This window comes from Elephas maximus, chromosome 3 (genome assembly GCF_024166365.1).
Source record: "Elephas maximus indicus isolate mEleMax1 chromosome 3, mEleMax1 primary haplotype, whole genome shotgun sequence".
NCBI lineage: Eukaryota > Metazoa > Chordata > Mammalia > Proboscidea > Elephantidae > Elephas > Elephas maximus.
The window spans coordinates 12560661-12584561 of record NC_064821.1 but is presented as its reverse complement, the minus strand read 5'-3'; the positions used below and the strand labels follow the sequence as shown (position 1 = coordinate 12584561).

Genomic DNA, 23901 nt, shown 5'->3' with positions numbered 1-23901 from the left:
ACTCCCACACTCACCCCCACATTCACACGCTCACTCCTGCACTCATACACACACACAGACTTCCTGCACTGACCAGGCCTCACCCCTGGGCACCCAGCTGGTGTGGGGTGGAGGCACTGCTGCCCCAGCCTGTCAGCAGGCCTCCTCCCACTCCAGAGGGGCACAACTCCCGCTGACTCAGTTGTTCATTCCAGCCGTTTCCTGAGAGCTTTCCTGGGCCAGTCACTGTCCTGGGTGTGGGATGTGGAGTGGAATGTGGCGGCAAGGGCATGTGGCCACTCATCCACCCTTGCTGGACGGGCACAGAGGTGCAAAGGCAAGACAGGCCCCCTGAGTGCCTAGGGGCTACCAGCCTCTGCGATGCCATGCCTCGGCCTTCGGGTCTGTCCTCTGAGCCACTCAACTTTCTCAACTTCATCCCTTCGATTCTGCTCCACCTCAGCCCCCCACTTCCACGGCCTGCCCCAGACCCTGCCTGGGGGGTCCTGGCTCCTGCAGAGTGGGCAGTGAGCCACGTAATTCTGTCCCTATTGGCTCCGCCTCCCACCATACCTCCCCAGGGTGGTCCGCAGCTCATGAAGCTGAGCCAGGCTAAAGGGATGGGAGGCCTCTCTCGGTCTGTGGTGCCACCCTCCACCTACCCACTCAGGCCAGAGACCTGGGTGTCACCCTATTTCCTCTCGCGTTCCAGAGTCTGTAAAGTCCACCACCCAAATCTCCCTCCCTCCTGACCTCTCCTCTCCAGCCCCAAAGCTGCTGTCTTAATCCCACCTCCCCACATCCAGTCTGAGCCCAGGGAACACGGTCCTCATTGGGCTCTCTGCCCCTTCCCACGTTCTGTCCACAGGGCCACCAGAGCCACAGAGGAAAGCAGCTCTAATCATGTCCGTCCTACTGTGGGGGTTTGCATGTTGCTGTGATGCTGGAAGAAACACCACGGCAACCAGCAGGGTCACCCACGGTGGACAGGTTGCAGCAGAGCTTCCAGACTAAGACAGACTAGGAAGAAAGGCCTGGAATCTACTTCTGCAAATCAGCCAACGAAAATCATACGGATGACACAGAAGATGTCTGTTATCGTGCTGGAAGATGAGCGCCCTAGGTTGGAAGGCACTCCGAATACACAGTGGCTGCAACAACCGGCTGAAGCGTACCGATGATCGTAAGGAGGGCACAGGACGGGCAACGCTGTGCTGTGTCGTACGTGGAGTTGCCAGGAGTCAGAGTCCACTCGACAGCAGCTAACTACAATAACAACCATGTGATTCACTTGCCCCAAACCTTTTAGCAGTTCTCCATTGCGGGATGGAACCCAAACGCCTTGGCACAACACACAGAACTCGACCGGCCTCGCCTTCTCCCACCCCGAGCCCTCCAGGCACACCAGCTTTCTCCTGCCTGTGCCTCTGCACTTCCCTCTGACTGGGAAGTCATCTGCCAAGACCTGGCTTGAACATTTTTTTCCTGTGAAGTCCTTCCTGCCCCGCCCCGTCCCCATTCTGGCTCACTCCTTATCTCTCCCTGGGAACGCCTCCCCTCCTCCTCCCCACCCCAGCGCACAGTATATGGCAACTACTTCCATAAACGCCTTCTTACCTGCCCTACTGAGTCGTGAGAGTTCTGAGGCTAAGGGCCTATCTTCTTAATTTTCCATTCCAAGCCGTAACGCAGCCTCAGGGTGTTGTGGTGGGTCAGTGGGGCCTCACCTTCCAAGAGGAAGACCTGGGTTCGATTCTCAGCCAATGTGCCTAACGCACAGCCGCCACCTGTCTGTCAGCGGAGGCTTGTGTGTTGCCAGGAGGTTGAACAGGTTTCAGCGGAGCTTTCAGACTAAGGCAGAGTAGGAAGAAAGGCCTGGCAATTTCCTTTCAAAAATCTGCCCATGAAAACCCTTCGGATCACAACGGTTCAATCTGTAACTGATCACGGGGATGGCGTGGGATCAGACAGCGTTTGGTTCCGTGGTAGATGAGGTCGCCGTGAGTGAGGGGCTGACTCAACAGCAGTTAACAACAAAAATAACAATGCAGCATCTGGCATACAGTAGGTGTTCAATAAACGTATGTTGAATGAATGAAGACAAAAATTTCTGTGCCGCTCAGCCAGGTGATCAAGGTCAGCATCATCAGTGATAAGTCATATCGAGTGCATGTACCCTTGATAGGATGTGTGAAAACGGCAGTGTACCTCCGTGGGTTTCCTCCCCCTCTAACCTTGAGAAAAACAGCAGACAAACCAAGATTGGGGACATTCTGCAAAATCCCTAACCTGTACTCCCCAGAACTGTCAAGGTCATCAAACACAAGGAAAGTCTGAGAAATTCACAGCCCGCAGGAACCTACAAAGACATGATACTAAATGTGACGTAGGATCCTGGGCGGAAAAAGAGACATTAGGGGAAGAGGAAGGAAATGTGAATAAAGCATGAACTTCAGTGATTAACGATGTATCAATTCCAGTTCGTTAATTGTAACAAACGCACCACCCTAATGTAAGATGTTAATAACAGGGGAGATGGGGTGTCCAGTACATGGGAACTCTCTGTGCTCTCTTCGCAATTTTTCTGTAAATCTAACTGTTCTATAAAATAAAGCCTATTTAAAAAATTAAAACAAAACAAAAGGTTCTGGGCTGGTGGAGGCTGACAAGTGAACAACAGCTCTGTCAGAGGAGAAGTGCCATAGCATAGGGAGGTCGCTCACCGAGTCCTTCGGCTCGGCTGTAAGGGAACAAGGGTTCGAACTTGGCTCTCTGACTCCAGGGCCTGTGTTCCAAATCATTCCGCTGCGCCACCGTGCTCTCTGTATTCTTTTTCTTCCGTAATAAGACACAGAATTCACCGTGTGCAGCCAAACCAGTTGCCGCCAAGCCGACTCTGACTTGTGGCGGCCCAACGTGTGTGTCAGAGTACAATTGTGCTCCACAGGGTTTTCAATGGCTGATTTTTCAGAAGGAGATTGCCAGGGCTTTCTTCTGCGGTGCTTCTGGGTGGACTCAAACTGCCAACCTTTCGGTTAGCAGCCGAGCACGTTAACCATTTGTACCACACGGGGACTCTGCCAAGGGCAGTAGGCACTCAGTAAACCACAGTCGTAATTTTTCAGTGGGGTGAGCAAGTGGGTGTGTTGGTGCCATGTTTTACAGCTTGGTATTTTTGGGGCTGGGGAAAAAAAAGACGCCACGTTTCCTCTTAATGTCTATTGCATACCAGCCTTCCAGGCCCCTGAGTGGCACGAACTGACTAGTAATCAAAGGGTTGGTGGTTTGAACCCACCCAGCGGCACCACGGAAGAAAAGCCTGGTGATCTGCTTCTGTAAAGACTACAGCTAAGAAAATCCCACGGAGCAATTCTATTTTGTAGCACTCGAGGTCACCATGAGTTGGAAGTGACCTCCTCTACCCCTGGTTTCTGATCCCCCGACTCTAGTAATCACCAGGACACAGACTCAGTTCTGGATCTGAAGCCCTGATAGATACCACATGACCTCAGTTTTGCTCAGCCTGATAGACACCAGCGCGGGCCAACAGACGGTTATGGTCCTGGCTGGCTCTGCCGACTACTGAGGAAATGGCCCAGCCTAGAGTCTCGGGTTCTTTTCCTTGGCAAGAGGTGGGCAACTGACAGGCAAGCTGCCCCTCGGATAACAATGTTGACAGTTGGAACTCAGAGGTCCCTGACTGCCTTCCTCTCGCCCCCTGGTCTAGCTGCTGCTCTGTAATGCTCCACGATGTCTCCACGTTGATGTGACTTCTTCATGGCTTTCCTGAAGTCTGGGTAGCTGATCCCAGATCTCTCGGTCCCCGGTGGCTTGGGTTTAAATCCTTCCTCTGCCACTTTCTATCTTAGGTATGACCTCTTGCTTCAGTTTCTTCCTTTGAAAATAGCGACAGTGGTGGTTCAGTGGTAGAATTTGCACCTTCCATGCAGGAGCTCAGGTTTGAGTCCTGGTCAAGGCATCGCATGCCCAGCTGCCACCCATCTGTCAGTGGAGGCTTGTATATTGCTGTGATGCTGAACTAGTCTCAGTGGAGTTTCCAGACTAAGACAGACTAGGAAGAAAGGCCTGGTGATCTCTTTCCAAAAATCAACCAATGAAAACCCTATGGATCACAGGTCTGATCTGCAACTGATTGTGGGGATGGCACAGGACTGGGCAGAGTTTTGTTCCATCGTGCATGGGGTCGCCATGAGTCGGGGGCCCCACTCGACAGCGGCTAACGACAGCCTCACAGGTCCTCTTGGGAGGAATAAATAAGCTAAGACCTACAAAGTGCTTAAAATAAGGCCTGGGCCATGGTATTTATTCCCTGCTGGATGGTAAATCCCCTCTGCAGGGGCTGGGTGCCTAGCCTACTACTGGGTCCCCAGGACCTAGTTTTACCACCACGCATGGAGCAGGAATGGCACAGTGGTTAAGAGCCTGGCTGCTAACCAAAAGGTCAGCAGTTCGAATCCACCAGCCACTCCTGGGAAACCCTATGGGGCAGTTCTACTCTGTCCTATGGGGTCACTATGAATTGGAATCATTTCAATAATTAAAGCCACCACTCATCTGTCAGTTCTTTGTATTGTGGTGGCTTGTGTGTTGCTGTGATGCTGGAAGCTATGCCATCGGTATTTCAAATACCAGCAGAGTCACTCATGGTGGACAGGTTTCAGCGGAGCTTCCAGACCTAGACAGACTAGGAAGAAAGGCCTGGAAATCTACTTCCAAAAATCAGCCATTGAAAACTCTATGGATCACAACAGAATATTGTCCAATATAATGCTGGCAGATGAACTCCTTAGGCTGGAAGACACTCAAAATACACAGTGGCTGTCACAATGGACTCAAGCACACCAACGACCGTAAACATGGAGCAGGGCTGGGCAACATTTCGTTCTGGGGAGCATGAGGTCGCCATGAGTAGGCGCCAACTTGACAGCAGCTAATAAGAACAACATTCAATGAATATTTATGGAATGAATGAAAAAAATCTTCCCTCCTCAGCAGGCCCGCCCCTTATGCGGTGACCTTGTTTAAAGATTAAACACCATAAAATTATAACCATTATTGGTAATAATAGCACCAGCAGCACCAGCAAACACCTGCGGGCTAAATCCGAGAGGTGGACCGTTACAGCCTGTGGAATTCCTTTCGACCTGAAAAAAAAGTTTACTACCCTGTAGCCTTACCAGCTTGCTTTCTGCCACCATACCAGGTTTGTGCCTGGCAAATCCATTTCTCTATACTTTAGTGCCTCTGAGAATGACAAAGGGGAAAAAACAGAAAAACAGACCAATGGCCGGAGAGTAGACTCTGACTCACAGTGACCCTGTGTGTGTCAGAACAGAACAGTGGAACTGTGCCCCACAGGGTTTTCAGTGGCTGATTCCTCAGAAGTAGATCACGAGGTCTTTCTTCCGAGGAGCCTCTGGGTGGACTTCAACTGTCAACCTTTCAGTTAGGAGCTCAGTGCATTAGTCGTCTGCGCCACCCAGGGACTCTGGGAAAAAACTAAGCCCTCATAAATTCTTCCAGGGACAGAAGAATCAGATAAATGACACCCAGCAAAGGTTCTCGGCTTTTCAAGGCCCAGATGGTATCTTTCCTGCTGTCCTGTGAGCTGCAGAGCCTTCCGGGGTTGGGGGAAGAGGTGAGGTGGGTCAGCTCTGCCTTCGGGAGCTTGGCAAGGAAGACAGGTCAGACCTCCTTTTGTGGAAGGGCCATTCTCCAGGCCCTCTTTCAGAAGTGAGTGTGTAGACTGTCAGCTCCTAAAACCCAACAAGTACTTACGGAGCACCTGCTTTGTGCCTTGTACTCGCCAGGGGGACCCGTCACCCACTGCCGTTGAGTCAACTCCCTCATGGCAACCCCATGTGTTACAGAGTAACACTGTGCTCCAGAGGGTTTTCTTGGCTGTCATCTTACAGGAAGCAGATTGCCAGTTTCTTTCTTCCGTGGTGCCATTGGGTGTGTTGGAACCGGCAACCTTTAGGTTAATAGTTGAGTGCAATCTGTTTGCACCACCCGGGGACCTTGCTGGGGGCACACCTGGGAACAAACAGGCATGCGCCCGCCCTGGTAGGACTCAAAGGCTGGTGTGGAGGACCAGACCAGTTAATCAGTTGCTGTCAAGTCAATTCTGACTCATGTAACTCCATGTGTCAGAGCAGAACTGCGCTCCATAGGGTTTTCAATGGCTGACTTTTCTAGTAGACCAGCAGGCCTTTCTTCCGAGGTGACTTTTGGTTAGCAGCCGAGCACTGTTGACAGTTTGCACCACCCAGGGACTCCAGTGTGGGGGACAGGCCTCACTCATATAACCCCACACAACATCACAGTTAGCATGCAGAAAAATGAAGGAAAGGCATAGGTGACCCGTGCCAACAGAGCCTTTGAAATCTCCCTGAAGCCACAGTCTCTGCTCTGGCCCTGCTCTATTCTCCTGACTGACCTTCCTCCTCCTGCCTGTCCATCCAGTGTCCATCTGTCTGCTAGGCTTCTAGAGTGCGTGTATTGCAAATGTCCTTGAGGAGGGTGGCAAGTGTAGCCTTTCCCAAATTCTTCTAACTACGGAACTCTTTTGCCAGGGAGTGTCCCATGCCACGGTGTGTGTCCCATGGATTGTATTTGGGACACAGAGGCCTGTAGGAGGAGGCCCCCTCTCTGAATGCACTACACTTATTCCTGCTTCCTGGGCCTCTCTCCAGGAACTTCCACTGCCGAGGACCCTTTCCTGCCGTGCCTGCCTGGTGAGTGCATCTCCTCTCCCAGGCCTGTCCATCAGTCCATCCGTCACCCCTGCCTGCTACACACTTTCTCCGCCAGCCCCAGGAATGCGCCGGGCCCTTTTCTCTGCTCCTGCAGCACATACTACATAATTCTGTCTCATAAGTGCACCTGGCAGGCGGCAGGCCGAGGTAGGAAGAGCAAGCATGAGCTGGGCTCCTGGTGCCTCTAGGTTGTTGTGAGGATTAAATGAGATAATAGATAAATGGCACTTGGCATGGAGCCCAGGGCCGAGCCTGATCAGTGTACGCTGCCGGCTTCAGCTCTCGACTCGTGATATGGAGACAGTCTTTAGATGCAGGGCAGGGACCATATCTGACATGTCTCCAAGCCCAGCCCCTGTCTGACTCAAGTCCTGGTACATGGCAGGGCTTCCCACATTTGTGTCCTGTGTGAGGAATGGATGTCCTTGCTCTCCCTTGTATGCCTGCACCTGCCAATGCACACAAATAGTAGGTCTGGGCCCCTAGTCTAGCATAAGACCATGCTGATATAGTTTACAGCTCACTCAGGAGCCTTCTTGTGTTTTCCTAAACAGCTCATGGCTCTGTCCTCACAGAGTCCCACCCTGGGGAGGCTGTGAGGTTTGCTTCCTGGGTGCCACATGACCTTCAGTAAGTGCACAGAACAAACCTCTCCTCACTTGGTGTCAGGGGTCTATGTGGGGTGTCTGCATGGATAGCAAGCAGCCCCCTACCCCTCAGTCCCCCAGGGGTCCCTGTGAGGCCACATGTCCCACAACAGACCATCTCTCCCCCTCATCCCACCAGTGCCACTTCAAGGTGGCGGCTAGTATCCAGTAAGGCATCATCCTATAATAACCGGGGGGCTGAGGCGGCCAGTGGCTCTGTTAGAATCTACAGACAGGTGACTACACGGGCAGAGGCCACTGTTCCCTTCCACAAAATGCCCAGAGAACATTCAGTGCCATATCCTAACCTCAGTGGGTCAAAGTACTGTGCCAAAGATTTCTGTTTCATTTTCCAGGTGGGGAAGTTGAGGCACTGAGCCAAGATGAGATTTGTCCAGGGCTACCTAGGATACACTGGTGACTATCCACAAGAAAGCCCAGGCCTGTTAATCTGGGGCTTTCTGGGTCATGGGAAGGGCCCCAGACAAGTGGTTATCGGGCTGGGCTGATCTTGGGTCCAACTCATGGGAACTGGGGCTCCTCCTTAAGCCCTGTAGTTGCAGGCACACCATCTCAAATGGCCTGGCTGCTCCTCTCCTGTCTCGCTACATCCGTGTGCCAGGGCCAAGCCATCTGCAATTCCTTCCAAACCACCCGCAGTTGACCACAGAGGCCCAGGGGAATCCACGGGTCAGACCAGAGGGTGAGAACCATGGGGTGGAAGGATGAGTGGGAGGGGGGCTGCATAACAGGTCCTTGAGCTCAGTCACAGCCCGGCCCAGGGACAACACCGAGCAGTCTCCACACTCACGCTCCACCCGAGCCTCTTCAGCACATTTTTCCCTTCTGGAAATATTCCTTAACAAAGAGATGCCTGCTTCTGGCAGGCCAAACCCAGCCCACAGGTCCTAAACGCCAGGATAGAAGGCAGCCGTTTCATTTTGGCAAAGCACACCCATCGTGGGTGAAAGAACCCAGTGGGCCGACAGGAGTCAGTGCAAGAAGCAGCCCCGACCATGGCGCGGGCACTGCAGGCTGAGGCCAGCAGGCGTGATGGGGTCAGGATGCTGGTCCTACCAGTCTGGTCAGACTTCAGGACTGGGGCCAGGCACTGTCTGAGCTCCCCACAGAGGGTGGCATAAATTAGGGGGCGGGCAGTGGTTCCTTTTGGGACACTTTGGTGTAGGAGGAGGAGTGAGTCTCCTTCCCTTTGAAGAAGGCAAATCAGGCTGAGATGGATAAAGGGGCTGGTGCCCACGGGGCACTAGGAGATTCTGGGTCCCTGCCACCCTCCAGGGCACCAGTGCAGCGTCTGGTCCAGGGAGGCTGGTGTGGCTGGGTAGGCTGGTTACCTGGAGCAGGCCAGTCCCCTACAGTCTCTGAATCTCTGCTTGAACTGTGACCTGTTGGGAGGTCTGGGAGGGTCTGGTCAGGTGGGACCCAGGGCAGTGTAAGTGCTGAGGGTCGTCCTCTGTGTGCGTGTGCGTGGTGTGTCTGTGTACGGTGGGGGATCTATGTGGAACATTCTGGGTTTCTTGTATATGCTGGAGGATCCAAGTGTCTGTGGGACTCTGGAATGCGTGTTGGCATCTCCTGGTGTCTCTGTGTTGGGGGTCTGGGTATCTGTCAGTATAAGTAGTTGGGGCTCAAGGCTATCTCTCTGTGTAGAACTGGAGGCTCCCAGATATGTGTGTGTGTGTGTATGTGGGTGGGTGGGTGGGTGAGTGGTTCCTGAATGACTGTTGGGTGGTCCTGAGCATGAGGTGAAGGTAGGTTTTTAGGAAGATGGGTCAGGATCAGGGGTGTGTGTGACGTTACTGGAGTGTGCTGGGAGGATATGGAAGGAGGATTTGGGGGGTGCCCTTGAGCCTCCCGTTGCTGGGAGTAGGAGGTGGGCCAAAAGGCTGAGGAGAGGCCTGTGGCAGGACTCCTGATTTCCAGAGACTAGAGAGGGGTCCTGTGGGATCAGAAGGGTGGGAGCAGACCCTGAGGCCACCTCCTTGGGGGTGGGGGCAGGTCTGGTCCAGGTCAGAGGATGGTACAGTGAGGGGAGGATGGTGTGGCAAGGGTTCTGCAGGGGTGTCTTGAGGGATCTGGACAGAGGGTGTGTGGGGGTCCTGGGCAGAGCGGGGCCCTTTTGGGGGTGGGCGGGTCTCCGGGTGGGGGTAGGGGGAGGCTTGAAGGGTCTGGGGAAGGGTCCTGAGGGTCAGGGGGGAGGGTGGGTGGGGGTCATGGGCCTGAAAGACCTTCACAGGAAGGGGGGCGTAGTGGGAGGTGGGTGGTCCCGAGGGATTCGAAAAGGGTGCGGAGCGATGGGGAACGAGGGTGGGCGGGGGTCAGGGCCCGAGGACGAGGGTGCGGGACTCCCAGCGCGGGCTCTCAGGAGGGCCGGGTGGGGCGGCCCGAGTCGCGGTTTTGCCCGGCCCCTGCGGGCCGCAGCGCAGAGCCGCCGGCCTGAGAAGGCGTCCGGGAGGCCCGGCCCACGCCGCCTTACCTGCGCCGAGCACGCCGCCATCGCCGTGCGGAGCCTCGCCGTCCCGGGCCGAGCCGCCGGATCCCCGCCGCGCCGCTCGCCCCGCAGCCCGGGCCCGGCCCCCTCAGCCGCCCCCCGGGACCGCGGCCGCCGCCGGCTCCGCCGCTGCCATTATACCCGCTGACAGGAGCCGCTGCCCCGCCCCCGGAGCCCGGTCAGCCAATCCGCCACACCCAGGCCCCTTGGCTCCGCCCATCATCAGGAGTGACGGGGGGCCTGGCCAATTCGTGGCCATTCCGTGAGGAGGGCCCCGGCTACGGTCAGAAGTTTGACGCCTCTTAGGAGAGAAACGAATTGAAATTAGGGAAACAATGACGGACAGGTGGCTTTGCCTATGGAAATGAGGAATACTGTTGAGCAACACCTGACAGGACCAATAGCGGGGAAAGAGGGGTGTGTCTCTGAGGCAAGGCTGAGGCTCTGAGGAACCCCGGCTAGAAGAAGCCAAGCATTTGGCACTAAGCCCCGCCCAGATCCGGGCTTTCTGCCCAATAACGAGACGTCCATTATTATCTGTATCTCAAACTTCGGCCCTGGCAACTGCTGGGGCTCTATAAAGATTGACATCCAGTCAGCCAATGACATTGAAGGAGGGAGCTGAAGTGACACCTTCTGACCAATGGTGTCGTGAGATTGGTGTGAGGTTTGTCTCCTGGGAGGCGGGGCTTGAGAACTGGGTGAATGAAATGGAGGCGGGGCTAAGGGGGCGGGGCCTAGGCCGACACGGGTTAGGGGCGAAATCAAATTAGGGAGAGACTAACTGGGTGGGTCTGAGAAGGGGCGTTACCAAGAAATCCCTAATTGCAGAGGGGGAAGAGATGGGACCGCATCCCGTCTGAGCTCGGGACTTGGGGTCACACAGAAGACTCAAGGCCGTCCCTTGCCCTAGTCTAGGCCGGGTGAAGTGTCTTCTCCGAGGCTCACAGTGCCTTACGGTCCCTCATCAAAGCACCGATCACACCGTGTTATTACTCAACGCCTACCCACCCCAAACTGATAGCTCCTCTCAGAGGGGGCTGCAGGGCCTAGGTCAGAGCTCCCTGGGGTCCCCAGCGCTGCCTAACAGCTTATAAGTGAATGAATGACTATATGAATGGTGGGACTAGGACTCTTAACAGGGATGTGAGGGGAGAGAGCCGCTCAGGCTGGGGAAGGACATGTAGAGACAGGCACTGACGGCAGAAAGGCATTCAGCAGAAAGGACAACGCGCTTCCACGCCAAGATGCAGGGATGGGTCGTCAGGGGGCGGGGCAGGGAAGGACTCCATCACAGAACAGACTGTAGCATGACAGAAGTCGGAAATAACCCGATTCCGACTCATAGTGACCCTATAGGACAGTGTAGAACTGCCCCGTAGGGTTTCCAAGGCTGTAATTTTTACGGAGCTGACTGCCACATCTTTATCCCTCGGTGGGCTGGTGAATTCGAATTGCCGATCTTTCTGGTTAGCAGCCCAGCACTTAACCACTGCGCCACCAAGACTCCTGAAACCGAAATTGGGGCTGAAAATAGGGAGACGGAGGGAGGATCCAGAAGGCTGAGACCCTGAGTGGGGTGTGTCAGGACCTTCTAAGGCTGAGATCTCCACCTTCTAACAGTAGGGGGCTCTGCTCTTCGGAGAAATGCCCGACATCCGTCGAGCTCTCTCTGCCCTTGTGCGCCTCTCTGTGCCTTGTCTACACTCTGCCGCTGTCTACATTCTCTCTGCCCCATCCACACTCTCTCTGCCCTGTCTACAATCTCTGCCCTGTCTACACTCTCTGCTCCATCTACACTCTCTCTGTACCTGCCCCACACCCTCTTTGCCGTCTATACTCTCCTGCCCAGTCTACACTCTCTTTGCCCTGTCTACACTCTCCCTGCCCTATCTACATGCACTCTGCCCCTGTCTACATTCTTGTTGGTCATGTCTACACTCCCTCTGGCCTGTCTACCCTCTCGTTGATCATGTCTACACTCTCCCTGCCCTGTCTACACTCTCTTTGCCCTGTCTCCACTCTCCCTGCCCTGTCTACAGGCACTCTGCCCCTGTCTACACTCTTCTTGGTCCTGTCTACACTCCGTCTGCCCTGTCTACACTCTCCTTGCCCTGTCTATACCCTTGCTGGTCGTGTCTACACTCTTGTTGGTCCTGTCTACACTCTCTCTGCCCTGTCTGTACTCTCCCTGCCCTGTCCACATGCACTCTGCCCCTGTCTACATTCTTGTTGGTCCTGTCTACACTCCCTCTGCCCTGTCTACACTCTCTCTGGCCTGTCTACCCTCTCGTTGATCATGTCCACACTGTCTGCCCTGTCTATACACTCTCTCTGCCCTGTTGTGGTGCGATGGATCACAATATTATTTGACCTTTCTAGCCATGATGGAAACCCTGGTGGCGTAGCGGTTAAGTGCTACAGCTGTTAACCAAGAGGTCAGCAGTTCAAATCCACCAGGCTGTCCCTGGAAACTCTACGGGGCAGTTCTACTCTGTCCTATAGGGTTGCTATGAGTTGGAATTGGCTCGATGGCAGTGGGCTTTTTGGCTTTCTAGCCATGATCTTGAAACTCCCACCAAAAGATTGGGTGAAACTATGAAAATGAGATGTTTGTGTCCCACCAAGATGTTTGGATAGCTTGGTAATGCAAGTAAGGTGCATGGCACTCTTGTGGGGATAGGACCATGCAAATAAGATGTATGGAATCCTATTGAGGGGGATTGATCAGTTTTCTCATCCTGCTAGGCTTAAAATGAGCCATCTCAGAGACGGACGGGGAGACTTGACTACCACCAAGAGGAAGAGACAGGAACAGAGCACCTCCTTTGGACCCAGAGTCCTTGCACTGATGAACCTCTTAGACCCAGGAGACAGAGAACTATAACACTAGAGATGACGAGAAGCAGCGGTAGAGAAACAGCAACAACAGAGACAGCAGGAGATAGACAGGAGATGGCACAGTGGGCTTCCTGGCTCATGGAGTGAGAGAGCTGAGTGCCTTTGGACAGCAGGGCAGCGGGCTTGCTGGTGGAATGGGGTGCCTCTAGGCACTTATTGGCAGAGCTAAAGAACTTTGTATCTCTTGCCCAAGGAGGGTAGGTCCAAGAGGCCCAAGAGGCCCAAGGGGACGAGGGGCCAAGGGCCAGAAAGAGGCCTGCCTTTGAGCACAGCTGAGAAGAGGCTGTCCTGACCCACGAATGGTATCCTGAGTCTTTCCTGACCCTGAATTGTAATCTGTTACTTCTCTAATAAACCCCGTAATCCTGAGTATTGTCTTTGAGTTCTGTGAGGCCATTGCAACGAATTATTGAACCCAGCAGAGAAGGAGAGAGTGCCACGGGAGGTACGGCTGGTGTCAGAATTAGGTAAAAAGGTTGGAGAGAGGAGGCATATCTGACCTCTGCTTCACAGGAATCAGCCTTGGGCTGATGCTGCTGATGGTGATTCTCTCTCCCCTTCGTGAAGTTAGAGGAAGTCAGAAGCCCCCACCATGCCATTTTTACACCTGTCTACACTCTCTGCCCTGTCCGCGCTCTCATTGGTGCTGTCTACACTCTCTCTGCCCTGTCTACACTAGCTCTGGCCTGTCTACATTCTCTCTGCCCCTATCTACACTCTCTCTGCCCTGTCTACACTCTCCCTGCCCTGTCTACACTCTCCCTGCCCCGTCTACACTCTCCCTGCTCTGTCTATACTCTCTGCCCTGTCTACACTCTCCCTGCCCTGTCTACACCCTCTCTGCCCTGTCTACACTCTTCTTGTCCTGTCTACACTCTCCCTGTCTACACTCTGTCTCCCTGTCTATACTCTCACTGGTTCTGTGTAAACTCTCTCTGCCTCTGTATGCCTTCCTCCCCCCACACCCTTTCTATCTATACTGCATCTATTAAAATTCTGGAAACGATAATCCCAAAAACATATTTCTGAAAACTCGAGTGGTAAAAATAAATAGAATGCATTCCTTCTCTCCACATTTCCATATCACCCAATCCTCTTTTCTTTATAATTTTTTTAATTGAACGTTAGGTGAAGGTTTACAGAACGAACTAGTTTCTCATTAAACGGTACACACATTGTTGTATGACATTGGTTAACAACCCCACGACATGTCAACACTCTCCCTTCTCAACCCTGGGTTTCCTATTACTAGCTTACCTGTTCCCTGCTACCTTCCAGTCCCTGCCCAGGGCTATTGCTCCCCTTTAGTCTTGTTATGTTCCATGGGCCTGTTTAATCTTTGGCTGAAGGGTGAACCTCAGTAGTGGCCTCATCACTGAGCTGAAAGGGTGTCCGGGGGCCATACTCTCAGGGTTTCTCCAGTCTCTGTCAGGCCAGAAATTCTGGCCTTTCTTTTTGAGTTAAATTTTTGTTCTACATTTATCTCCAGCTCTGTCAGAGACAGAGCAGTCATTGGTGGTAGCCGGGCACCATCTAGTTGTACTGGACTCAGTCTGGTGGAGGCCATGGTAGATGTGGTCCATCAGTCCTTTGGACCAATCTTTCCCTTATGTCTTTAGCTTTCTGCATTCTTTCTTGCTCCCAAAGGGGTAAGACCCGTGGAGTAACCTAGATGGCCGCTCACAAGCTTTTAAGACCCCAGACACTACTCGCCAAAGTAGAATGTAGAACATATTCTTTATGAACTCTGTTATGCCAGTTCAGCTAGATGTTCCTTGAGACCATGGTCTCCACAGCTCTCAGCCCAGCAATTTGGTCCCTCGGGGAGTTTGGATGTTTATGGAGCTACCATGGCCTTGCTTTATACAGGTTGTGCTGACTTCCGCAGTATCACGTACTGTCTTGCCCTTCACCAAAGTTATGGCTTATCTATTGTCTATTAAGTGTTTTTCCATCCCACCCCTCCCCTCCCTCGTAACCATCAAATATTTTTTCTTTTTGTATGTAAACCTTTTCATAAGTTTTTACAGTATTGGTCTCATACAATATTTGTCCTTTTTGATTGACTTATTTCACTCAGCATAATGTCCTCCAGATACATCCATATTATGAGATGCTTCAGAGATCCATCATTGTTCTTTAGCGTTGGGTAATACTCCACTGTGTGTATGCACCACAGTTTGTTTATCCGTTCATCTGTGGATGGGCATCTAGGTTGTTTCCACCTTTTTGCCTATTGTGAACAATGTTGCAATGAACACGGGTGTGATGACCCTTATTTCTCTATGCTATATTCCTAAGAGTGGGATTGCTGGATCATACCGTATTTCTATTTCTAGCTTTCTAAGGAAGCGCCATATCGTTTTCCAAAGAGGTTGTACCGTTTTGCGTTCCCACCAACAGTTCATGAGAGTTCCGGTCTCCCCGCAGCCTCTCCAACATTTGTTATTTTCTGTTTTATTGATTCGTGCCAGTAATGTTGGGGTGAGATGGTATCTCATTGTGGTTTTGATTTACATTTCTCTGATGGCTAGAAATCGTGAGCATTTCCTCATGGGTCTGTTGGCCACTCGAATATCTTCTTTGGTGAAGTGTCTGTTCATTTCCTTTGCCCATTTTTTAATTGGATTATTTGTCTTTTTGTTGTAGAGGTGTTGGATTTTCTTGTAGATTTTAGAGATTAGACCTTTGTCTGATATGTAATAGCCAAAATTTTTTTCCCCAGTCTGTAGGTTCCCGTTTCACTCTTTTGGTGAAGTCTTTTGATGAGCCTGAGTGTTTAATTTTTAGAAGATCCCAGTTATCTAGCTTATCCTCTGGAGCTTGTGTGTTGGTTGTGATTTGTATCCTGTTAATGCTGTATATCAGGGTCTCTAGCAATGGGCACTGGGTTTTTTTGGGGTTAGCATTGATCCTATTTTTTTTTCTATGAACTTCATAGTTTTTGGCTTTATATTTAGGTCTTTGATCCCCACCCCTTTTCTCTAAAGCAGGTCTCTACCTTCATCCCGTACAAGGCAGGTTGTGTACCAGGCATTTTATAGTCCTGATGAAGTTATAAGGTGACATTGGCTTTGTAGAGTGACACTGAAGTGCATCTCATCAACACTGTCCCCTGATTCTGACTCCTGGGGCCCTGGGGGTCTGGGAGAGGCTGTGCCCCCCCGCCCTGTAGACATGGTTAGTGTTGTGTTACAGGGTGTTAAGTCAGGGGGCAGGGCTGATGCCCATAGGAGTGGAGCCAAGTGACCCCAGCGAAGGGCCATCCTGAGACATGATGCCTGTGGTCCCACAGTGTGAAGGACTCAGGAGCCATCTCCAGATCCTAAGTCTTGGCGTTCACTACGACTCCCCAAGATCTCCCTGTGAACAAGCTCAGGAAAGAACAGTGTGGTTTGAGCCTCAGCTTCTTAGGAACAGAAAACCCTGGAGCCTTTGGTCTTAGAATTTTTGTGTGTGTCTGTGTGTTGTTGCCATCAAGTCAATTCCAACTCATGGCGACCCCATATGTGTCAGAGTAGAGCTGTGCTCCATAGGGTTTTCAACGGCTGATTTTCCCTAGGTAGATCACCAGACCTCTCTTCCAAGGTGTTTCTGGGTAGACTTGAACCACCAACCTTTCAATTAGCAGCTGAGTGTGTTAACTGTTTGCATCACCCGAGGACTCCTAGAAGAGTAGCCAGGGAGACAGAGGAGTCTAGGAAGGATTGGGGCTGGTGGGGCTTGGGTTCAGCAAAAAAATTTCTACATCAGAGTCTGAAGTCTTTTCAGGGATATAAATGGCAGCTGGTTTCTGGGCAATAATATCAGACACAATGAAGACACTCAGGATGTTTGGATCTCCTGGTTCTTGCACTGCCATTTTGACACAAAGGATGGTTTTATTCTAGGGTCACTTTGATTCCATTTTTATGTTGCAAGTGGAAAAGAATCCAACATATTTCTGTTGGAAAAGGCTTTTCAATCACAAATCGCATTTAGACAATTAAATTCCTAGATTCCTTTTTCCATTCAGTACAGTTAAAACACTTCCAAATTTGGTCCAATTTTCCTTTTCATTTGACAAATCATTTTTTATCAGGACCATTTCTTTTCTGTGTGATTTTTACAGTAAACATTTGATTTATCCATCAAGTTGTTTCTGTACAATTTTTACCAACTATGGATTCTTACCACTGTGAGTCTTGTGGTTGTTATTGCTTCCAAATTGCATTTTGCACATTTGATTTGCATATTAGATTTTTTAAAAAAAGATACTTTCTTCTGTTCATGTTTAGCCGGTAACACATTTTTCCATGGTCAAAATTTTTTCTGGGTCACATCTTGGATTCAAAACCGTGTTGTTATGAATCCTGAGCAATGTGGATTTGAATTCACACTTTTTTGCAAAGATAGCAAAAAAATAAATAAAAAAAGCAAAAAAAGCCCAAACCGGTTGCTACCGATTCAACCTTGATTCATGGCAACTTCCTGTGTGTCAGAGTAGAACTGCAGTTCATAGGGTTTTCAATGGCTGCTTTTTGCAAGTAGATCACCAGCCCTTTCTTCTGAGGTGCCTCTGGGTGGACTTGAACCTCCAACCTCTTGGCTGGTAGCTTAACTGTTTGCACTACCCAGGAACTCTATAGACAAGAAAAGAGGCCACGGTACTTGTAGCTCCTCCCACCAAGAAGTGGAGTCTGTCTCCTTATCACTTGAATCTGGCCTTGTGGCTTGCTCTGACCACTAGAACACACTAGAAATGATGTGGTGCTAGTTTGGAGCCTAGACTTCCCATGGTCTTGCAGCTTCTGCTCTTGCTGCTCTTAACCACCATTTGCATAAGCTTGCACTAGCCTGGAAGATAAGAAGTGCACGACTCATTCTTTCATGTTACCCCAACCACAACCGCCTGGCCAACTTCCAGCCATGAGTGAGGCCATCTGTTCCAGTTTTCTATTGCTGTGTAACAAACCACTCCTGAACGTAGTAGCATAAAACAGAAACTATTTAAAATATGTTCATGGGCTCTATGGGTCAGGAATTTGGACAGAGCACAGTGGGGATAGCATGTTTCTGCTCCATGATATCTAGGGCTTTAGCTGGGAAGACTTGAATGGCTGGGGGTGAGTTGAGTGACTGGGGGCTGGAATTATCTGGGAGTTTCTTCACTCACATGCCTGGTTCCTGAGAGGGGATAACTCAAGTGGCTGGGTCTTGTTGGGGATCTCTCTCTCTACTAGGGATTCTTCATGTGTTCTCTCCATCTAACCTTTCCAACACAGCAGTCTCAGGGAAATTGGACTTTTTTTTTTTAATAATTTTTTTTGTTCTTTAAGTGAAAGTTTACAAATCAAGTCAGTCTGTCACACAAAAACCCATATACACCTTGCTACACACTCCCAATTACTCTCCCCCTAATAAGACAGCCCGCTCTCTCCCTCCACTCTCTCTTTTCGTGTCCTTTTCGCCAGCTTCTAACCCTCTCCACCCTCTCACCTCCCCTCCAGGCAGGAGATGCCAACATAGTCTCAAGTGTCCACCTGATCCAAGAAGCTCACTCCTCACCAGCATCCCTCTCCAACGCATTGTCCAGTCCAATCCATGTCTGAAGAGTTGGCTTCGGGAATGGTTCCTGTTGTGGGGCAACAGAAGGTCCAGGGGCCATGACCACCTAGGTCCTTCCAGTCTCAGTCAGACCATTAAGTCTGGTCTTACAAGGAAATTGGACTTCTTACATGATGTCTGTGATGATTAAGGTTTTGTGTCAACTTGGCTGGGCCATGGTTCTCAGTGGTTTGGAGGTCGTATGATGTGACACCTTCCATGATTAGATTTGATGTGATCACCAACGTGATGGGATCTGCTGTGAGTAGCAGTTGAAGGGGAGTTTCCTTGGGCATGTGGCCTGCATTGAATATAAGTGGACAGTCTGGCAAGGCTTGGGTTCTTTTTGCTCATGCTGGATCCTGCACCTGGCTCCTGTTCATCTGACCTCCGGTTCTTGGGACTTGAGCTAGCAGCTTACCAGCAGTCTTGTCTGCTGATCTTGGGATTCATTGATCTTCACAGCCTGTGAGAAAGAGCCCTGCTCTCTGATCTGCCGATCTTGGATTCACCAGCCCCTGTGGCTATGTGAATCAGGAGAAGCCTCTATCCTTACCTGTGGACTTGGGACATTCCAGCCTCTACAACTGTGTGAACCATTTCCCTTCAAAAATCTCTCTCTCTCGACTTACATTATCCTGAGACCAGAAGAACTAGATGGTGCCCGGCTACAACCGATGACTGCCCTGGCAGGGAGCACAACAGAGAACCCCTGAGGGAGCAGGAGATCAGTGGGATGCAGACCCCAAATTCTCACAAAAGACCATACTTAATGGTCTGACTGAGACTAGAGGAATTCTGGCGGTCATGGTCCCCAAACCTTCTGTTGGCCCAGGACAGGAACCATTCCCGAAGACAACTCATCAGACATGAAAGGGACTGGATAGTGGGTAGGAGAGAGATGCTGATGAAGAGTGAGCTAATGATATCAGGTGGACACTTGAGACTGTGTTGGCACCTCCTGTCTGGAGGGGGGATGGGAGGATAGAGAGAGTTGGAAGCTGGCAAAATTGTCATGAAAGGAGAGACTGGAAGGGCTGACTCATTAGGAGGAGAGCAAGTGGGAGAACGGAGTAAGGTGTATATAAACATATGTGACAGTCTGACTTGATTTGTAAACGTTCACTTGAAGCTCAATAAAAGTTAATAAAAAAAAAAACTCTCTCTCTCTCTCTATATTTACACACATTACTGGTTTTGCTTCTGCAGTATACCAAGGCAGGTCTGGTACTTCATGTTGATTTAGTGTAGACCATCCTGTAATCCATGCTTCAGTGAACCAACCAAATAAATTATTAGATCCTTTCATAACTTATTAAGCTTTAACGTTGATGAATATGTGCTTAGTGGGCTCATGTCTGAGTCATCTAGTGCTGCTATAACAGAAATACCACAAGTGCATGGCTTTAACAAAGAGAAGTTTATTCTCTCACAGTCCAGTAGGCTAGTAGAGACCAGCTCCAGGGAAGGCTTTCTCTCTCTGTCAGCTCTGGAGGAAAGGCCTTGTGATGCATCAGTCTTCCCTTGGTCTGGGAGCATCTCAGCGCAGGAACCTCGGGTCCAAAGGATGTACTCTGCTCCCAGCACTGCTTTCTTGGTGATACGAGATCCCCATGTGTCTCTGATCACTTCTCTATTTTATACCTCCAAAGAGATTGGCTTAAGATACTATCTAATCTTGTAGACCTCAGCAGTATAACTGCCACTAGTCCATCTTATTACATCATAGTGATAGGATTTACAATACATTGGGAAATCACACCAGAAGATAAAATGGTAGACAATCATACAATCATACAAGGGAATCATGACCTAACAAAGTTGACACATTTTTGGGGAACACAATTCAGTCTGTGATAGCTCATATCAATAAACTCAGACTGATCAAATTTATTTTCGTTGCACCATTGTCCCACACCCTCAATAGCCATTCCTACACATATTCCCCATGTTTCTGTTTGTACATATTAGAAAAATCAAGTAGTTCTTTTGGAATGTAGTGTCCCTCCTCTTGGGTCACGTTTTGTACTTTACCTTTGGGGGCTTTCTGGGATTTAAGTCTAATTATAGGTATAGAAGCAAAAATGAATGGTAGGAATGTGTTCTAAGAACACTCAGCAAGGGGTTGTAAGGCATCTGCCTAAGGTTATGTCCCAGAAAATGACTCAGATGCCTCTCTAGGAGAACACTAAGACAAAGGCTCTTCAGACACAGCTGGGTTAACCTTATCAGATAGGGGTGGAGGGGCTAATGGTTTTACTGGGGAGAGTGGCTTGGCAGAAAAAGGTGGAGTAATCTCTTCAAGTGGGAGTGAAAGGGGCTGGTTCTGTTGACAGGTGTGATTCAACAGAATTTAGGGGCTCAGTGTCTTCAGTTTCCTGATTATCTGCCCATGTGTGCCCATTCAAAGTTTCAGAATCCTATCCCTTCCGAATCAATGCTCTCACTTTAACTTCAGACACCACTTGAGGTTGGGAATTTAATTGACGTTGTAACTCAATTGCTCTTATGGTAAGACTCTGGGTTTAATTTTTGGCAATATCAACTATGTTATTGTGAGAAATAAGGCTTTCTTTGAAGGTACAGGTGGAAACTTTGAGGTAATTTATGCTGTACTTGAGCTGTGACTCTGAAGCCCTGAGGTCATCTCTTTCTTTCACCACTTTGTCTAGCAGAAGTAGGACCAACCAACCAGTTTCCTTATACTTCTCATTCGGACAAAAGTGTAGAAAGGTACCAAACATGCGATCACTCAGAGCCTTGCCTTTCACCAATACCTGATCTATTGGTGGTGATATTTTGTGTATTTCTATTGCCATCTCATGTCATGGATTAGCAGTGCCCTCTTTACTGCTGAAGGCAGAGTCATTGAATCTTTAAAACTAACCAGACTTGAGAAGCAATTTAGAAAATTCTTCCTTAAAATTTTGTTTCTATGGAACCAAATGTCTTAGGCTGGGTTCTCTGGAAAAGCAAAACCAGTGAAGTATTTTATATATATATATACACACACATATACAAATATATTTAAAAATACATAAAACATAAATATATATATACAGTATGTTGTTGTTATTAGATTCCGTCGAGTCGGCTCCAACTCACAGAGACCCTACGTACATCAGAACGAAACACTGCTCGAGCCTGTACCATTCTTACAATCGTTGCTATTTATGAGCCCATTGTTACAGCCACTGTGTCAGTCCATCTCATTGAGGGTCTTCCTCTTTTTTGCTGACCCTCTACCTTACCAACCATGATGTCCTTCTCCCGGGACTGGTCCCTTCTGATAACATGTGCAAATACGTGAGATGAAGTCTTGCCATCCTTGCTTCCAAGGAGCACTCTGGCTGTACTTCTTCCAAGACAGACTTGTTTGTTCTTCTGCCAGTTCATGGTATATTCAGTATTCTTCGCCAACACCATAGTTCAAAGGCATCAATTCTTCTTCAAGAAATCTGTCTTGGAAGAAGTACAATCAAAATATTCCTTAGAAGCAAGAATGGCAAGACTATGTCACATATTTTAGACACGTAATCAGAAGCGATCAGTCCTTGCATAAGAACATCATGCTTGGTGAAGTAGAGGGTCAGCAAAAAAGAGGAAGACCCTCAGTAGATGGACTGACACAGTGGTACAACTATGGGCTCAAGCGTAACAATGATTCTGAGGATGGTGCAGGACTGGGCAGTGCTTTGTTCTGTTGTACAGAGGGTCGCTATGAGTCGGAACTGACTCGATGGCACCTAACAACATCAACGCCCATGGTCCATCAGCTGTCAAAAGTAGAGCTGGATTTCAAATTGTGAAAGCAAGTTTCATTTAGCTCTGTACCCCCAACTCAAACTAGCTCAAAAAAAAAAAGAAAAAAAGGATTGTTTTGCCTCTTAAGCTGGGAAGTATCAAAATTTGTTTATCTGTTATATTTTTCCTCCAGAATGTAACCTTTTAGACCAAGGATTGACAAACACTTCAAAGGACCAGATAAACCAAAAACCCACTGCTGTTGAGTTGATTCTGACTTGTAGTGACCTTATAGGACAGAGTTGAAATCGACTCGACGGTAACAGTTTTGTTTTGTTTTATAGGACAGAGTAGAACTACCCCATAGGTTTTCCAAGGCTGTAATCTTTACCAAGGCAGATTGCTATATCTTTCTCCTGCGGAGCAGCTCGTGAATTTGAACCGTCAGCCTTTCAGTTAGCAGCTGAGCACTTAACCATTGCCTCAACAGGGCTTCTTAAAGGGCCAGCTAGCAAATACTTTTTGACCTGGTAGACCGTATGGTTTCTGCCACAGCCACTCAACTTTGCCATTGCAATCAATGCACCATAGTTGTCTATGTTAGATGTTAGCTATAGTCAAGATCCCCAGCTCATGATGACCCCGCGTACAACAGAGCAAAATGCTGTCTGGTGTCGTGCCATCCATGATCAGTTGTCGATCGAACTGTTGTGATCCACAGGGTTTTCATTAGCTGATTTTTGGAAGTTGATCACCAGGCCTTTCTTCCTAGTCTGTCTTAGTCTGGAAGCTCCACTGAAAAATCTGTTCAACATCATAGCAACATTCAAGCCTCCACTGACAGACAGGTGGTGGCTGTGCATAAGGTGTATTGGCTGGTAAGTGAACCCAGGTCTCCTGCATGGAAGGTGAGAATTTTACCACTGAACCACCAATGCTCCTATAAGCCCCATTAAAAACAACAACAACAAAACAGTTACTGTTCACTGGGGACATCTAGTTTAACTGGCATAACATAATCTATAAAGAAAATGTTCTACATTCAACTGTGGTGAGTAGTGACTGGGATCTTAAAAGCCTGCAAGCAGTCATCTAAGACACATCTACTGGTCCCATCCTGGATCGAGCAAAGGAGAATGAAAAAGACCAAAGACAAAAGAGAAAGATTAGTTCAAAGGACTAATAGACCACAACTACCATAACCTCCACCAGACTGAACCCAGAAAAACTAGGTGGTGCCTGGTCACCACCACAGATTGCTCTGGCAGGGATCACAATAAAGGGTCCCAGACAGAGAGGGAGAAAAATGTGGAATAAAATTCAAACTCACAACAAAACAAAACAAAGTAAAAAAACAAACAAAAAACAAAAAAACTGACCAGGCTTGCTGGTCTGACAGAGACTGGAGAAACCCCGAGAGTATGGCCCCGGATACCATTTTAACTCAGTACTGAAGTCACTCTTGAGGTTTGCCCTCTAGCCAAAGATTAGGTCAGCCAAAGATTAGACAGGCCTATAGGGCCAACAATAACATATGTGAGGAACGTGCCTCATAGTTCAATCATGTATATGAGACTAATGGGCATACCAGCCCAAAAGCAAAGAAGAGAAGGCAGGAAGGAACAGGAAAACTGGATGAATGAAAACAGGGAACCTGGGGTGGAGAAGGGGAGAGTGTTGACACATTGTGGGGTTGCAACTATGATGGTTAATACTGTGTCAACTTGGCTGGGATATGATATTCAGTGATTTACAT

At 49.5% G+C, this 23901-nt stretch overlaps 1 protein-coding gene across 4 annotated transcripts in view; it reads right to left on the bottom strand.

Moving 5' to 3' along the window:
* The window catches only part of EVI5L (ecotropic viral integration site 5 like), a 30855-nt gene extending 20810 nt beyond the window's left edge, over positions 1 to 10045 (bottom strand). For 2 of the 4 annotated variants that reach the window (XM_049876690.1, XM_049876693.1), the window contains exon 1: positions 9900 to 10044. The gene's annotated coding sequence lies outside the window, so the exon portion shown is untranslated. Of the gene's footprint in view, positions 1 to 1596; positions 2214 to 9899 lie in introns of all 4 variants that reach the window. The other 2 variants (XM_049876691.1, XM_049876692.1) reach the window with 2 other exon arrangements.
* Between the last annotated feature and the right edge of the window lie 13856 nt (positions 10046 to 23901).